This window comes from Ovis aries, chromosome 1 (assembly GCF_016772045.2).
Source record: "Ovis aries strain OAR_USU_Benz2616 breed Rambouillet chromosome 1, ARS-UI_Ramb_v3.0, whole genome shotgun sequence".
Classification (NCBI taxonomy): domain Eukaryota; kingdom Metazoa; phylum Chordata; class Mammalia; order Artiodactyla; family Bovidae; genus Ovis; species Ovis aries.
The window spans coordinates 114,557,876-114,577,339 of record NC_056054.1 but is presented as its reverse complement, the minus strand read 5'-3'; positions in this window follow the sequence as shown (position 1 = coordinate 114,577,339).

The window sequence follows — 19,464 nt, the reverse complement described above, 5'->3', positions numbered from 1 at the left end:
AAAGAAAGGCCTCAGATATAACCCCTTCTACTTCTGTGCTTTGCATTGCATGCATGGGAACCCTGTGTTACTGTCTTTTGGTACACTGTGGTGGTGAAATTTACCTTTAACAAAATCAGAGTCACTTTCATGCCTTGAGCACCTACTGTTGGCCAAGCACTGTATAGTCTTATATGCATATTATTACCTTACATTTAGACTAGTCACACTCTCTGTGGGATAGATTCTATTACCAACATTTTACAGATGAGAAAACTAAAACACTGTTGCTGCTACTGCTAAGTCACTTCAGTTGTGTCCAACTCTGTGCGACCCCATAGACCCCTAACATGGCTCCTGAGCGTTAGGCATCACTGACAGCAGCCCACCAGGCTCCCCCGTCCCTGGGATTCTCCAGACAAGAACACTGGAGTGGGTTGCCATTTCCTTCTCCAATGCATGAAAGGAAAAGTGAAAGTGAGGTCGCTCAGTCATGTCTGGCTCTTAGCAACCCCATGGACTGCAGCCTACCAGGCTCCTTCATCCATGGGATTTTCCACACGAGAGTACTGGAGCGGGTTGCCATCGCCTTCTCCTAACTAAAACACTAGAGAATATCAACACCTTGTCCAAGGTACTTTGGACAAAATAAAATGCCAGTGTAAATTCTTGACCACAACAATATTTTTTCTTTAAATTTCTCATTAATTATTAAAAAAAATTATATAGCAATTACAACAGAAATTATGAACACTAGATAGAATCACAAATATATTACACATAATATTTTAAAAATAGAATTCAAAATCATATACATACTATAATATTTATGAAAAAATTATCTGTATATCTAAGTAAACTTTGAAAGTTTCAGAGGGTAAGATAACTTTTGGAAGTGTGGGTAGGTGGATTATAGTATGATTTTCTTCTTAAAGTCATAAACGCTAATGTTGGTATTTTGAAGGTAAAAATATAATTCCAAACGTTAATACATTAATCCATTTTCCATATTAATTAACTAGAATTCAAATGCCAGCATGTATCTCCTCAATGAAATTATTTTAGGCCTTCAGGGATTTAAAACTATTTTAACCTCAGCATCCAAACAATTCAAAATGTTGTTTTTCCCTTCACCCTGACTTTAAGGTCTACATGAGAAAATCTAAAGGTCTTCAAGGGCTGTCTGCTCTATGAATTCTGTAAGTATTGAAGATCAATTCTCAAGAATGAAATCAGCATAAATTCACACCTAATTAGAAGTGGCAGAGAGGGCAGCCAGCCACCTGGCTTTGATGATATGCATGGAAATTCAGCTGAGGCACAGCATCAACTTAGGAGGCTGCCCAGCCAAGTTTCACCTCTCTTAATCCACCTCCACCCCTTCCTCTGCTCTGTGCTTTATAGAGACAGAACTTGCAAAGAGAAGCAACACTCGTTTCTGGAGAACTCCTTGAGGACTGTCTGGAGATCAGTTTGCCATTTGCTGAATATTCATGGAAATTCCATGGCTATTAATATTTATGACAATTCCCTAAATATGTGTCTGGTGTGTGACTGTGAAAGAATGATAGAAATTAATTATTTTCTTTGAGTTACCACTCATTAGATCAAATTTGCATGCTGTTGGAAGAGCTGGTGGAAGTCAGCCTCTGGCAGAGAGCCGCATCTAGCACTCCAGTCCTAATTCATCTCCCTGAAGGGCATAAGCTAGTTTTAGTTGATAATGACATCTCTAAAACTTGAGTGAAGGAGAGTTCCCTTAGCCTCATCTGATCATCGCTTTAGGAGCTGATTTCTCCTCGCATCAAGGGGCTAGGGAAACTGGCATGGTCACATTATTAGAACAAGGAGAAAAGCCTCCAATGGGGCAAGGGAGAGTGGGTCATGGGGAAGGACATGTTGGAAGGATTGAGACGTACCCAGTCAACCTTAGAACTGTCAAATGATGACAGTGGAACATTTGACATAGCACTGGCTATGTCTCAGTTCTTCCCACATTTCCTCCCAACCAAAATGTCAGTCTTTTTCTTCTGCACCCATCCAAATCCCACCCTCTTCAAAGTCTAGGTCACATCCAACATTATCCTCAAGATCTCTCCTTATTGCTCTGATCATAATGAAATCCTTATGGAGTTATAGCAGAGGAGATGTCTGCATGGTGAGACAAAGCCGGTCAGTGAGAATGGGATCAGAACAAGTTAGATGTTGACAACAACGCTAAGAGCCTAGGACATGTATTTTTGTGTGGTTCATTGCCAACAGGACTGCGTTGGCCAGATAGGGCAGCCTATCCTCTGCACCAGGCTGGAGATAATATAGTAAATTTCTTTTCTTTTCTCTAGGCTCCTAACAAACCAGTCCACTTCTCCAAATTAATTATTCTTCACATAAGTTCTAACTCTTGGACTGATGATGTTTTCAAAGTATCACCAAGTACCTTATGCAAAATATTTGTCCATATTTTTGATTAGGTTAACTTTCTCCCTGATATTCTTTCCTCTTGGCTGCTTGTAACTATCCTATGTGATTCGTTAAGGCCCATACTTCTAGACAGTTTCTCAGGATAAATTCTTTTAACCATAGCTCAGCTTATCCACTGAGTTTAATTTTACTCATCCCATTCTCAGACTTAAGATTCTTTTTTTTTTTTTTCAGATTTTATTTTACTTTATTTTACTTTACAATACTGTATTGGTTTTGCCATACATCAACATGAATCCACCACGGGTGTACACGTGTTCCCAATCCTGAACCCCCCTCCCACCTCCCTCCCTATACCATCTCTCTGGATCATCCCAGTGCACCAGCCCCAAGCATCCTGTATCCTGCATCGAACCTAGACTGGCGATTCGTTTCTTATATTATACATGAGGCAACATACTCTAGTTTTCTCTGTGAACTTCTACACTTCTGATGACTATATCATTCTACTTAGCACTTGGTATTATTCTATGCTGTTTGGTTGGTTATTGATTTTGAACAAGTAAACACGTATCTCCTTGATTTTATTGTAAACATACAGAGGCAAGGAGGTCACTGGCACATCTTTGCTCCCCTACAGGTACTAGTAGACCTCGGCACAAAAGAAGTATTTTTTTTAATTTATTTATTTTTAATTGAAGGATAATTGCTTTACAGTATTGGCTTGATTTCTGCCATATACCTTTTTTTTAATTTTTATTTTTACTTTATTTTACTTTACAATACTGTATTGGTTTTGCCATACATTGACATGAATCCACCACAGGTGTACATGCGACCCCAAACATGAACCCCCCTCCCACCTCCCTCCCCACAACATCCCTCTGGGTCATCCCCATGTACCAGCACCAAGCATGCTGTATCCTGCATTGGACATAGACTGGTGATTCAATTCTTACATGATAGTATACATGTTTCAATGCCATTCTCCCAAATCATCCCACCCTCTCCCTCTCGCTCTGAGTCCAAAAGTCCGCTATACACATCTGTGTCTTTTTTGCTGTCTTGCATACAGGGTCGTCATTGCCATCTTTCTAAATTCCATATATATGTGTTAGTATACTGTATTGGTGTTTTTCTTTCTGGCTTACTTCACTCTGTATAATCGGCTCCAGTTTCATCCATCTCAACAGAACTGATTCAAATGTATTCTTTTTAATGGCTGGGTAATACTCCATTGTGTATATGTACCACAGCTTTCTTATCCATTCATCTGCTGATGGACATCTAGGTTGTTTCCATGTCCTGGCTATTATAAACAGTGCTGCGATGAACATTGGGGTACATGTATCTCTTTCAATTCTGGTTTCCTCGGTGTGTATGCCCAGCAGTGGGATTGCCATATACCTTTAATAAACACTTGGACTTAGGTTTTTCCTTTAAGATGGGTCATGCTGAGACCATTGGCAAACAGCTCTGGACAAGAGAAGCCGTTCCAAAAATAAATAAATAAATCAGATTATGTGAGCATCTCCTTCCTGCACCCCTTTCTCTGTTTACTGTCCCTGCTTCACCAATCTTTATCCTCACCTACATAATTTGGAGCATAGGGTTCAGTATGCAACCCTGGCTACACACCACAATTTTACTTCTTTGCCCTTAGCCTAAATCTGGTATCCATTTCTTTCTTGTAGATACTTGCTTTTCTCTGTTGTTATTCTGGCAAGACCTGAATCACACAAGCCATATACCATTTGTTAACTAAATAGCGAAAATTTAGCAGCTGTGACTGAATCAAGTTCATCTCTTTATTGCCTGGTATCATTACTTGCACACATTGCAGTTTTCCAGAAACATAATTGAATAAGTGAGGAAATGAATGAACAAGAGAATGATTACTCCTCTTGTCCTGAGCACTAAAGATACTGATTACAATTTCCTTAAGATCAGGTTTTTGGCTCCTGAAATCAACATGGTCTCAGACAGACAGACAGAAACACACACACACACACACACACACACACACACACACACAAAACGCACCAGGTTGTCATTCTAAATCATCATTACAATGCTCACTGGTCCCCTCATCCTCATCTTTTTCCTATATTGTCGTCCACAGCTGCATCCCTGACCTGCTTTCTAAAAGTTTAGCTTACAACTATATGTGATTAGTCTGATCACCATTTATCCCACTGTATGTACAATAGGATTGATAATAATGTCTTATTTTAACTTTTAAGGCTAAATATTTCAAAAATCAGTGAACTCAGTACCTGGCATATTTTAAGTGCTCAAAAGATATTGCCAATACTTTTATTTTTATTTCTATATTATTACCAACTTTATAGATGGAGCTACAGTCTTAAATCCAATAAAATTTTTAAAATCATAATTCTTCCTAAAGAAGTTCTATTCCACTACTACTTCTCAATTTCTGCCATTGTCCCTTAGACCTTAGCAATTAGCACTATGAACTGTGATGCCAGAGAAGATTCCTGAGAGTCCCTTCAACTGCAAGGAGATCAAACCAGCTAATCCTAAAGGAAACCAGTCCTGAATGTTCATTGGAAGGACTGATGCTGAAGCTGAAGCTCCAATATTTTGGCCCCTTGATGCGAAGAACTGAATCCTTAGAAAAGACCCTCGTGCTGGGAAAGATTCAAGGCAGGAGGAGAGGGGACAACAGAGGATAAGATGGTTGGATGGCATCACCAACTCATTGGACAGGAGTCTGAGCAAGCTCCGGGAGTAGGTGATGGACAGGGAAGCCTGGTGTTCTGCAGTCCGTGGGGTTGCAAAAAGCTGAGCTGAGCAACTGAACTGAATTGAACTTGACGTCTTCTGCAATTTTAATTATCTCACAATCTTGTCTTATCTGGTTTTTCTAGCTGCAGGCTCTATTCCCTCTGGTATATGCTGATATTAGATCTAAAGGAATTTTCCTAAAATACCACTCTGATGATATAATTCTCATCCTTAGAAAACTTTCATGGCTCCGCACTTATAATAGAAAAAGTTCAAACTCCTTAAATTCCCAGTCTCTCCATTATAAGGCTCTGATATTCCCCATCTATCATCAATGACTCCCCTAAATACTCTACAATTACAAGAAAATGGAGTTGCCTTTAACTCCTGCACAGATTCTGGCATCATCTCTCCCCTGTCTGAGTTTGTAACTGAGAGTGGGATCCGGTTGCTGACTGCTCAAAAGCCAGTAAAGAGGCCAGGTAGGTAGAAAAGAACATTTGATTATTTTTCATTTTATTTACTTAAATTGGAGAATAATTGCCTTGCAATATTCTGTTTATTTCTGCCTTGCAATAATGTAAATCAGTCATAACTATATACAGTTGAGCATCCCTTCCAATCACCCCCAACCCACCCCTCCAGGCTCTCACAGAGAGCCAGGTTGGGCTCCCTGTATTACATAGCAGCTTCCCGCCAGCTATTTATTTTACACATGGTAGTCTATATATCTCAATGTTACTTTCTCAATTCATTCCAACTTCTCCTTCCTCTAGAATTCCCTGGTGGCTCAGACATTAAAGCATCTGTCTACAATGCAGGAGACCCGAGTGCAAGCCCTGGCTTGGGAAGATCCCCTGGAGAAGGAAATGGCAATCCACTCCAGTACTACTGCCTGGAAAATCCCATGGACAGAGAAGCCTGGTAGGCTACAGTCTATGGGGTCGCAAAGTGTTGGACATGACTGAGCAACTTCACTTTCTCCTTCCTCTACTATATGACAAGTCCATTCTCTATGTATGTGTCTCTATCCCTGCCCTGAAAGTATGTTCATCAGTACCATTTTTATAGATTCCATATATTTGTGTTAATATATGCTCTTTGTTTTAGCATTATTTGGCATTGCCTTTCTTTGGGATTGGAATGCTCAAAATTCTCCAAGCCAGGCTTCAGCAATACATGAACCGTGAACTTCCTGATGTTCAAGCTGGTTTTAGAAAAGGCAGAGGAACCAGAGATCAAACTGCCAACATCCGCTGGATCATGGAAAAGCAAGAGAGTTCCAGAAAAACATCTATTTCTGCTTTATTAACTATGCCAAATTCTTTGACTGTGTGGATCACAATAAACTGTGGAAAATTCTGAAAGAGATGGGAATACCAGACCACCTGACCTGCCTCTTGAGAAACCTATATGCAGATCAGGAAGCAATGATTAGAACTGGACATGGAACAACAGACTGGTTCCAAATAGGAAAAGGAGTACGTCAAGGCTGTATATTGTCACCCTGCTTATTTAACTTCTATGCAGAGTACATCATGAGAAACGCTGGACTGGAAGAAACACAAGCTGGAATCAAGATTGCCGGGAGAAATATCAATAACCTCAGATATGCAGATGACAGCACCCTTATGGCAGAAAGTGAAGAGGAACTCAAAAGCCTCTTGATGAAAGTGAAAGAGGAGAGTGAAAAAGTTGGCTTAAAGCTCAACATTCAGAAAATGAAGGCCACGGCATCCGGTCCCATCACTTCATGGGAAATAGATGGGGAAACAGTGGAAACAGTGTCAGACTTTATTTTGGGGGGCTCAAAAATCACTGCAGATGGTGACTGCAGCCATGAAATTAAAAGACACTTACTCCTTGGAAGAAAAGTTATGACCAACCTAGATAGCATATTCAAAAGCAGAGACATTACTTTGCCGACTAAGGTCCGTCTAGTCAAGGCTATGGTTTTTCCTGTGGTCACGTATGGATGTGAGAGTTGGACTGTGAAGAAGGCTGAGCGCCGAAGAATTGATGCTTTTGAACTGTGGTGTTGGAGAAGACTCTTGAGAGTCCCTTGGACTGCAAGGAGATCCAACCAGTCCATTCTGAAGGAGATCAGCCCTGGGATTTCTTTGGAAGAAATGATGCTAAAGCTGAAGCTCCAGTACTTTGGCCACCTCATGCGAAGAGTTGACTCATTGGAAAAGACTCTGATGCTGGGAGGGATTGGGGGCAGGAGGAGAAAGGGATGACAGAGGATGAGATGGCTGGATGGCATCACGGACTCGATGGACGTGAATCTGAGTGAACGCCGGGAGTTGGTGATGGACAGGGAGGCTTGGTGTGCTGCGATTCTTGGGGTCACAAAGATTAGGACATGACTGAGCAACTGAACTGAACTGATGCTCTTTGTTTTTCTCTTTCTGACTTTCTTCACTGTGTATAAAGTGTGTGTATAAAATGGGTGACTTTCTTCACTGTGTATAAAGCTCTAGCTTTATCCACCTCAGTTCAACTGATTCATATTTGTTCATTTTTATGTCTGAGTAATATTCCACTCTATATATGTACCATGAGTTGTTATTCATTCACCTGTGGATCAACATCTAGGTTCCTTCCATGTGCTGGCTATTGTAAATAGTGCTGCAATGAACATTGGGGTACATGTTTCTTTTTCAATTATGGTTTCTTCAGGGAATGTGCTCAGTAGTGGGATCGCTGGGCTGTATGGTAATTTTATTCCTAGTTTTTAAGAAATCTCCATACTGTTCTCCATAGTGGCTGTATCAATTTACATTCCCACCAACAGTGCAAGAGAGTTCCCTTTCTCCACATCCTCTCCAGCATTTATTGTTTGTAGGTTTTTTTGATGATGGCCATTCTCGCCGATGTGAGGTGATGCCTCATTGTAATTTTGATTTGCATTTTTCTAATAGTGAACGATGTTGAGCATCTTTTCATGAATTGGTTGGCCATCTGTATATCTTCTTTCGACAAATGTCTGTTTAGATTTTCTGCCCATTTTTTGATTAGGTTGCTTGTCTTTCTGATATTGAGTCACATAAACTGCTTGTATTAATATATTTTGACAATTAATCTTTTGTTGGTTTCTTCCTTTGCAATTATTTTCTTCCACTCTGAGGGCTGTCTTTTTATCTTGTTTATAGTATCATGTACTGTGCAAAAGCTTTTAAGTTTAATTATGCCCCCTTTTTTATTTTTGTTTTTATTTTCATTGATCTAGGAGGTGGGTCAAAGATGATCTTGCTGAATTTATGTCAAAAAGTGTTCTGCCTATGCTTTCCTCTAAGAGTTCTATAGTTTCTGGCCTTACATTTAAGTCTTTAACTCATTTTGAGTTTGTTTTGTGTATGGTGTTAGGAAGTGTTATAATTTCATTTTTTTACACATTGCTGTCCAGTTTTACCAGCATCAATTATTGGAGAGGCTGTCTTTTCTCCATTGTATATTTTTTCCTCCTTTGTCAAAGATAAGTTGCCCATAGGTGTGAGAGTTTATCTTTGGGCCTTCTATTCTGTTCCACTGGTCTATATTTCTGTCTTTGTGCCAGTATCATACTGTCATGATTACTGTACCTTTGTAGTATAATCAGAAGGTTGATTCCTCCAGCTCTGTTTTACTTTCACAAGATTGCTTTTGTTATTGAGGGTCCTTTGTGGTTTCATACAAATTATATATTCTTTGTTCTAGGTTTGTGAAAAGTATCATTGGTAATTTGATAGGAATGTGATTGAATTTGCAGATTGCTTTGAGTAGTATCATCTTTTTCACAACATTGATTCTTCCAGTTCAAGAACATCATATATCTTTCCATCTCTTTGTGTCATCTTTGATTTCTTTTATTAGTTTCTTATAGTTTTCTGTCTTTTTCAGTAGATTTTTTCCTAAGTATTTTATTTTCTTTTTGTTACAGTGGTAAATGGGATTGTTTCCTTCATTTCTCTTTCTGATTTTTCATTGTTAGTGTATAGGAATTCAAGGGATTTCTGTGCATTAATTTTATATCCTGAGACTTTACTGTATTCATCAATTAGCTCTAGTAATTTTCTGGTGGCATGATGTATGCATAGCATCATGTCATCTGCAAACAGTAAGAGTTTTACTTCTTCTTTTCCAATGTGGATTCATTTTATTCCTTATTCTTCTTTGATTTCTGTGGCTAGGACTTCCAAAACTATGTTAAGTAATAGCAGTGAGAATGGGCACTCTTGCCTTGTTCCTGATTTTAGAGGAAAGGTTTTCAGTTTTTCACTGTTGATGATAATGTTTGCTGTTGGTTTGTCATACATTGCCTTTATTATCTTGAGGTAGGTTCCTTCTATGAGCTTTTATCATAAATGGGTGCTGAATTTTGTCAAAAGCTTTCTTTGCATCTATTGAGATAATATGGTTTTTATTTTTCAATTTGTTAATATGGTGTATCACATTGACTGATTTGCTTGTTTTGAAGAATCCAAGCATCCCTGGGATAAACTCCGCTTGATCATGGTGTATGATCCTTTTAATGTATTGTTGAGTTCTGTTTGCTAGAATTTTGTTGAGGATTTTTGCACTCATGTTCTTCAGTGATATTGGCCTTTGATTTTCTTCCTGTGTGGTATCTTTGCCTAGTTTTGGTATCTAGGTGGTGGAGGCCTTGTAGGATGAGTTTGGGAGTATTCCTCCCCATGCATTCTTTTGGAAGAGTTTGAGCAGGATGCGTGTTACCTCTTCTCTAAAGTTTGATAGAATTTATGAAGTCATCTGGACCTGGACTTTTGCTTATTGAAAGGTTTTTGGTCACAGTTTCGATTTCAGTGTTGTGATTGGCCTGTCCATAGTTTCTCTTTCTCCATGTTCAGTCTTGGGAGGTTATACTTTTTGAAGAATTTGTCCATTTCTTCCAGATTGTCCTTTTTATTGGCACCCAGTTGCTTCTAGTAGTCTTTTACAATAGTATTTCTGCATTGTCTGTTGTAACTTCTCCTTTTTCATTTCTCATTTTATTGATTCGAGTATTGTTTTTTCCATGATGAGTCTGGCTAATGGTTTAGTTTGTCAATTTTGTTAATAACCAGCTTTTAATTTTATTGATCTTTGCTATTTTTTTCTTCATTTCTTTTTCATTTATTTCTGCTCTGAAATTTATCATTTATTTCCTTCTACTAACTGTGGGGGTTATTTGTTCTTTTTCTAGCTGCTTTAGGTGTGGGGTTAAATCGTTTATTTGATGGTTTTCTCATTTCTTGATGTAGGTTTGTATTGTTATAAACTTCCCTCTTAGCACTACTTTTGCTGCATCCCATAGGTTTTGGGTTGTTGTGTTTTCATTGTCATTTGTTTCTGGGTATTTTTAAATTTCCTCATTGATTTCTTCAGTGACTTCTTGGTTATTTAGAAGTGTATTGTTTAGGCTCCATGTGTTTGTGCTTTTTATCGTTTTTCCTATAATCAATATCTAATCTCATAGCATTGTGGTCATAAAAATATGCTTGATACAATTTTAATTTTCTTAAATTTACCAAGGCTTGATTTGCGACTCATGATGTGATTTATACTGGAGAACGTTACAGGTGCAATTGAGAAAAAAGATATATTCTGCTGCTTTTGGATGAAATGTCCTATAGGTATCAATTAGGTCCATTTGGTCTGATGTATTATTTAAGATTTGTGTTTCCTTTATAATCTATTTATCTAATATTATTTTTTCCCTCAGTAAGCTTTCCTAGTCCACCACAGCCTGTATAAGCAATCTGTTTTACTTTAACACTTGTACTTAGTGAGTAAGTCCTAATTTGGCCAGCATAAATTACTTCTAGTGTTTTCCTTAATACAAAAAAAACTTGTGATTCATATCTTCATGAGAATATTAGATTGAACATATGAAATTGACATTTACTAGGTCAAATTGGCTAAATATTGACAATGTCATATGTTTTAGTACAAAAATGCAATTAAAAATACAAATCTAATTCTATTATCCCCACATCTAGAGCTGCAGACACAGAATCTTTGTTTCTTTCCAGAAACATATTTTTTAAATTCACCAAACAATTTTTGCAGATTTTTTTAGCCATATCATTGTTAGAGAGTTTAGGGACTGCTAATATTTCTTTTTCTCAACAACTTTTTAAATCCAATCAAGAAATATATGTCTGTAGCATGCCTGAGTCCCTCTAGTCAACACATTATTCTTTGGAACTGAATTACCTCTTTAAATTCTCTGCTTCTGAGGCTCTGCAAAAACAAAATTTTCAGGTTTCTTGGTCAGTTAAAAATTACCACAGATGGACTAGCTTATAAGCAACAAAAATTTATTTTGCACAACTCTGGAAGCTGAGAAGTCCAAGATCAAGTCTTGGTCGCATTTAAAGGCTGTATCCTCACAAGGTGGAAAGTGGGAAGATATCTCTCTAGAGCCTCTTTTATAAAGACATTAATCACTTCTCAAAGGCCCCATCTCCTATATCATCACAGTAGGCATTAGGATTTCAGTATATGAATTCAGAGGAATACAAACCTTCAGACTGAATGTATGTTTCTTCTCAACATCATAGTTGTGTACTTACAAGAGTAAAAAATATAATGAAAGAAATATTAAATCAGACTACTGTATTCCCAACATGGAGAAAGGAGAAATACTGTCATAGCCTTTCCTTTCACTGTCAGCTCTTTGAGAATTGCGGATGACACATTCTGTTCCAAAAGGTAATACAACACCTAGTTCAATGATTTTTTCTGAATTGAAAAATTGAAGTCCTCACACCCTCTCTAGAACAAGATACCAAGTTAAAGGACTTCACTGTTTCACTTTATTAAATTATTATCATTAATATGCTTTGTCATTCCTTGATTATTCAGTTTTCAATTTTGTCTCTACTATTTTCTATTCTTAAGTATGCTTATATTCATGTTTTCCTTGAATTTTATACTGTTTTTCAACCATTGGGTATTCAGACCTGTGTATAAGAATAATTTAATAGATAGCTTAAATGAGAAATTTCTTTAGTTAATTGGGTTTTTAAAATAACTTTTCTGTATTTATAGTGATTTTCTGCATTATAATTGTTTTTTGTTTGCTTGCTTTGTTTTTGCTTTTGGCTCTACAGCTTGGGTCATCTTAGTTCCTGGAAGTGAAGTGAAGTCGCTCAGTTGTGTCTGACTCTTTTGCGGCCCCATGCACTGTAGCCCACCAGGCTCCTCCGTCCAGGCAAGAATACTGGAGTGGGTTGCCATTTCCTTCTCCAGGAGATCTTCCCAACTCAGGGACTGAACCTGGGTCTCCTGCATTGTAGGCAGATGCTTTACCATCTGAGCCACCTGGACCAGGGAACAAACCCAGGCTCCCTGCAATGGAAGCAGGAAGTCCTAATCACTGGATCACCAAAGAATTTTTCATAATGTTTATTTTAATATGCTAAAGGGCAAGAATCATATTATATTTCTGCAAATTTAAAAGAGTTTTGTTTCAGGTTTCTAAAACTATTAAATGATATTTGCATATTTTTTGCTTTTAAATGTTATTTTCTTTTTATGAGATAATAATTTGTAGTAGTTCTAACTATATGCTTTTAACATCTACATTCAAAAATTTATTGATTTGAAACCTGTTAATGATAATTAAAGCTTGTTAATAGAGCATTTATAATATGCCAGACATTGTTCTAAATACTATAATATATATTTAACTTTTCTGAGCCTGAGATTTAGAGTGACTATTGTCATCCTAGTTTGGATAGCCCTTCAGGTTAGAACCACCTGTACCTAACCATACACTATTCTAAACTTCTGGTGTTCTGAGGGCTCCTAAAGTCTATCTGGTTGCAAAATAAGTCTGTGGATTATGCGGTTGTCCTTGCATGATGTTTTCATAGGTTAGGCCTTTCCGACACCATGTGCCAACAGAACGCATGGAACTGAGAGTTTCTGTTCCCATGGCCACGCAGAGATCTAGTTAAAAATTGTTCCATCTGGAGTCTCATGTAGATTTTGTAGACAGTAATTAAAAAAAAAAAAGGTTGGTATGCTGGAAAGCATATTTTCATTTTAAAACACAGATGCATTTTGTGGGAATGGAAACTTCCCACAATTTTTTTAAGTTGGAACATGGAACAATTTTTTAAGATGGAACATGCAACTTCAAAGAAATGTCTTGCTCTTGGCCTACTCTCATCCAACCCCCTGGAGTTTCCAACCACTTCCTTTGCAGTTAGGAGAGTGGAAAAGTTTGAGATACACTCTTTGATCTGTTTTAAAGTCTCTGCCATAATGCAATGACATTTGGCTTTTCAGAGCTGGTCAATTTTTTTGAGAGAAAAGAGAATATTTATGAAAGGAAAACCTCTGCAGGTAAATTGTGTACAATTAGCACCTTTTCTGAAGCTTTACAAGGGAAGCCCAATACAAGGCTGTAGCTGTGTCAAAAAAAAAAAAAAAAAAGAAAAAACAAGTCTCCTTCCATTGTATACAGAACAACCTATTTAAGCCTCAGGCTAAGCCAGAAATATATCATGCCAAGATGTTTTTAGCCCAGGCAGAGAAATTAATACCTGATCTAGTACTCATAGGTACAGGACAATCAAACACCTAGACAAGAGAAATGTTAGCAGTCACTGCTGGTTCTTCTTTCCAAGTGCTGTTAGCTGGTTTTATGTAGGATGCTGTGCCAACAAGAATATTCTGCCTTTGCTCCTGAGTGAGAAGGAGAATGGTGAGCAGCGGCAGGATACAGTGAAAGCTCAAGGGCTGATGAATCACATCCACTGAATGCTGGCCATGACAGTTGTTATTTGTCCTTCAGAGAGCTATCTTCTCTGAGCTTCAACCTCCTTGCTTGTAAAATGTGTATGGTGATAATAATACTTATAAAGTAATTGGGAATACTCGAGGTAAATATCTATGAAGTACCTTGATCACAGCTAGGCATATATCCATCCAGTGACCAAAAAAAGAAAAAAGAAAACAACAGCAACCATCACCATCCTCATTAATTAGAAGAGACTGAAGAAGACCACCCCATCCCACCCCTGCCAGGGCAGTCACCCAGTTTCCAGTCACTCTCCTTTTTTCTGTCTTCTATACAGAGTAAAGTGATCTTTTAGCACTTTATCCTCCCATGTCACAATTACACTCAAGATCATAAGATAGATTCCCAAGTCCAAAAGTATCAAAACCAGCACCTGAGTTTTGACCTTAAGACCCATCAGCTACTTCCTCCCCCAATGCTTCTACCTCTTTCCTTATTTATACCTTTTGAACTCAGCCTTTCAGCTAATCAATTTTTTGTTTTGTCTTTTGTTTGTGGCTTATTGCTTCACTCTTTCTCTAGTGCACCTGAAATTCCAAAGTTCCTTCCTGCTACCTCTGTGAAAGCCACACCCTTTGGGTACAAGCTGGGTTGGAATCTATGCTTTGGTCCCTAGTAACTGTGAGACCATCCTATTTGATTTTCCTTTTTAACCTTTAGATTCCTAATACTAAAATGAGAATTGCAGTATTAAATTCCATAAGATTAGAGGACCTAAATGAGATAACATACATGAAATAACCAATAGGCACATAATAGACACTTGGTGAAAGTTACATTTACTTTTACAACTATCAAAACAGTGCAAAATTCTTCTTCAGTGTGAAGATACATGTCCTCATTATTCCAGTCATGCTTATAGTCTTCAGCTATAATGGACTCAACTTAAGGGTAGTACAAGATTTCCACGGATAGTGAAGTTTGAATTTCAGCTCTAGAACTTATTTGCTATGTATAACCTTGGATGAGTTCCATTTCTCTAAATCTTAATTTCCACATCTGTTAAAAATTACAAGTCACATACATGTGGTGTGAAAAGTAAATAGCATAATGCATATAATCACAGCATACTATTTATAAATATATTAAAAATGTGTATCTGTGTTAGTCACACAGCTATGTCTGACTCTTTGCAACCCCAGGGACTGTAGCCTGCCAGGCGCCTCTGTCCATGGAATTCTCCAGGAAAGAATACTACAGAGGGTTTCCATTTCCTCCTCCAGGGGATCTTCCTGAGCCAGATATTGGACCCAGCTCTCCTGCATTGCAGGCAGATTCTTTACTATCTGAGTCACAAAGAAAAATAGTGCCTACCAATTGTTAATTTTTCTGTAGGATTTATTCACTACAGATATATTCTGTGGATTTCCCTGGTGGCTCAGCAGTAAAGAATCAGCCTGCAATGAAGAAGCTGAAGGAGATGTGGTTTCAAACCCTAGGTTGGGAAGATCCCCAGGAGAAGGGTATGGCAACCCTCCAGGATTCTTGTCTGGAGAATCTCATGGACAGAGGAGCCTGACAAGCTAGTCCATTGGGTCACAAAGAATCAGACATGACTGATGTGATTTAGAATGCACGCACATATATATTTTGTGCTTACAGCTGATCTTTTTAAAAGTATGGGATTTTATTTTATAATTTTAGCACAATTTTAACATTCTCATAAGTGAAGGCCCCAAGTTTTATAGTAATTCTTATGGATAAAGAGGATGTGTTCCATTGGAAAGGCTTGTTGAAGATTTAGAACTAAGTAAGTAATCAAATTTAAGTTATATGCAGAGTACATCATTAGAAACACTGGGCTGGAAGAAACAAGCTGGAATCAAGATTTCCAGGAGACATATCAATAACTTCAGATATGCAGATGACACCACCCTTATGGCAGAAAGTGAAGAGGAACTAAAAAGCCTCTTGATGAAAGTGAAAGAGGAGAGTGAAAGAGTTGGCTTAAAGCTCAACATTCAGAAAATGAAGATCATGGCATCTGGTCCCATCACTTCATGGGAAATGGATGGGGAAACAGTGGAAACAGTGTCAGACTTTATTTTTGGGGGCTCCAAAATCACTGCAGATGGTGGTTACAGCCATGAAATTAAAAGACACTTACTCCTTGGAAGAAAAGTTATGACCAACCTAGATGGTATATTCAAAAGCAGAGACATTACTTTGCCAACAAAGGTCCATCTAGCCAAGGCTATGGTTTTTCCAGTAGTCATGTATGGATGTGAGAGTTGGACTGTGAAGAAAGCTGAGCACCGAAGAATTGATGCTTTTGAACTGTGGTGTTGGAGAAGACTCTTAAGAGTCCCTTGGACTGCAAAGAGATCCAACCAGTCCATTCTGAAGGAGATCAGCCCTGGGATTTCTTTGGAAGGAATGATGTTAAAGCTGAAACTCCAGTACTTTGGCCACCTCATGGAAGAGTTGAGTCATTGGAAAAGACTCTGATTCTGGGAGGGATTAGGGGCAGGAGGAGAAGGGGACAACAGAGGATGAGATGGCTGGATGGCCTCATGGACTCGATGAACATGAGTCTGATTGTACTCCGGGAGTTGGTGATGGACAAGGAGGCCATGCTGCGATTCATGGGGTTGCAAAGTTGGACACAACTGTGAGACTGAACTGAACTGAAGTAATCACATGATACTAGAAGAGAAAGATTACGGAAAAGCCTGGACAATGGTTTCAAAAAAAAAAAAAAAAAAAAAGGAAAGAAGAGATAGGCTTCCTTTCAGAAGAGAAAGGTTGGGGATCCTTGTCCTCCCAGACCAGGGGTAGTTGCTCTCAGGCTCCTCCTATCAAAATCCCATGACAGTATGGACTTCCTCCTCCAATGCCATCCTTCTTCAATGCCCAGGCCTTTTCCTCCACAGCTGGAACTCAGATAAATATAGAAGCTTCTGTTTCAGCCTAATTGTGTTCATGAGACCTCCACCTGCCTGCTCATGTTGGGAGGATTGATCATAGGAGCTGGACTGAGAAGCCCTGTTGGAAAAACCCAACCTAAGTCAAACTCTGAGAGCATAGCTCAAATCCTGGGTTAGGAGAGGGCAATGACTTGAGTGACACCTACATGGGGCTGATCCATAGCAAAACAAATATGGAGATTTTTTTTTTCAATAAGCATTTCTTTAGTAACCCTTTACGGAAAGATGATAACTTAATAAAATCTGAAAATGAAGCTATTGTCACAACAGGCTTCCATTCTAACAATCAGAAGATCTAAATTCAGAGTCTCTCCTTCTGAACTGGAGTATATCCCTTAACTTTTCATGGATCTTAACTTCTTCCTCTGTCAAAGGAGAGGGCTCAGCCAGATGGTTTTGAGTCTCTCTCAAGTCCAGTGCTATCTGGCCATGGTCCCTAACCCAGACAAACTAAGGGTAGCTACAGACCCACAGACCCTGGTTGTGGACATCATGGCCATGTGATATGACTCACATTTGCTCTGTGAATTTCTTATCTTTGCTACTTTGGTCTTCCATAATTTTCCTCCTCTTGTGTTTGGATTTGGAGACTATGCCTTCTGTATTTGCACATGCTGATGACAGATGTGACTGTTATGTCGCCAGAACCCTCTACTTTGTCACGTACCTAAGATTGCTAGTGACACTGAAACAGCTCTGATTAAACCACCTCTGCTCCTGCTACACTCATGGGCAACACTTTGTGCTACTTTGAAGGTCCAGGCACCAGTACTCCTCTTACCTTGGGCCCCTAATGCACCACAGAGATTTTAGGAAAACAGCTCTTTCACCCATACTTGTGTTATATCCAGTTTACTCTAAAACTGAGGCATGGATGGGTCTTTGTGAGCTGGAGTGATTTGCAACCTCCACCTCTCACCTCTCTCCTGCCCTGGCTGACTGATCTCGAATAAGAAGTGGGAAACACTACTCTCTTCCCTTAGGATTAGTTCTATCTAACTTCTGTTTCATGAAGGCTATTGAGTCTATTGTTGAATAGGGCTTCTCTGCAGCCCTACCTCATCATCACAGCTTATCTAAACAATTAATGTAATGTAATGATGATTACAAAGCAGAGATTATTCTCCCCTCATATGATTATATAAAATTGAGGCTGGATAATTTGAGCATGGGAAACAAAAACTGAGCCTGGTTGGAGGCAGTTCATTATCATAAAATATACATACAGATGAGAGTACTCTTCCATGTATTAAAAAGGCTAGGATTCATAGCCTATCTATGTTAGATGAGATGAAAAGAGAGAAGGAAGAAAGAGAGGGAGGGCAGGAGGAATGAAGGGAAGGGAAGGAGGGAGTAAGGAAGAAAGGAAGAGAGGAAGGAAGGCTTTTTCTTCTCTCTCTTTTGCCATTCCATTGTATTCCTTCTCTTCCACTTTTATCTCTCTCAGGATGGCTAAAGAGCCATAGCTTTCCAGTTAATAACTATTTTCTTCTGGAATTCCAAACTATCACAATTTATTTTACTAGACACTTCTAAGTGAGAAACCAAACCAATTAGCATTTCATCAATGTTGCTACCACTAGGTAAGTTAAGGCCTCTATTTGTTCTGAGCTTCTAATCTCATTAAGATTTACCTTCCCAGAGCTAAGAGTGTTCACTAAGATCAAAAAACAGTTTATCTGACTACTCTTTTCTGATTAGTCTCTTGTCTAGTGTAAATTCTTGATGCCCTCATCCCAGGAGTGCCAGATAATGGCCCTGAGTCTATAGGCTAATGTGATTCTTAACAAGCTTCTCACATTTTAGCTCTTCATCTCCATGTTCACTTCTGCTTATTCTGAACATACCTCCCAAAGACCACACACACACACACACACACACACACAAATACACATATTGTATACATAAGCACATACATATAAATTATCATGTGTAAAATCTCGTGGTGTAATCTGTACTTGTTATTAGAGTCCAAAGTGACTCATCTGGAATACAGGGAAAAGAGGGAGAAGAAGATGCTTCCGGACAGTGTGTTCAAGAAACGTGTGTTAGCAAAGAGTTAAGGCTGGAGGGCAGAGGTGAGAAGTGGAAAGGCCTTTATTGCTTCATAAAAGTTTGACTCAGGACAGGGGTTTGACCCAAGGAGCAACACAGTGCAATTATATTCAGGAGACGGATAGAAAATAACTGCATTAATACAATTAGGTCATAAAGAAGTCCTGAATTAGAATTGCAAAATGAAGACAGGGGAGACATGTTATAAATAACCAAGAAACAGAAAAAGGGGTAAATAACAGATATCTTCATTGTTTACAGCCTAGTACTTTTTCTGAAACCAAGTCTCCTCTGAGGGGACACATGATAGACATTCTTGTCTTCTTCCAATGAAGAGGGGTCTTGATTTTTATCTACACACATGACCCATCAGAATATATTAATAGAGTACATTACCCAGACTTCATGGCCCCTCAGTTCAGTTCAGTCGCTCAGTCGTGTCCGACTCTTTGCGACCCCGTGAATCGGAGCACGCCAGGCCTCCCTGTCCATCACCAACTCCTGGAGTACAATCAGAATCATGTTCATCGAGTCCGTGAT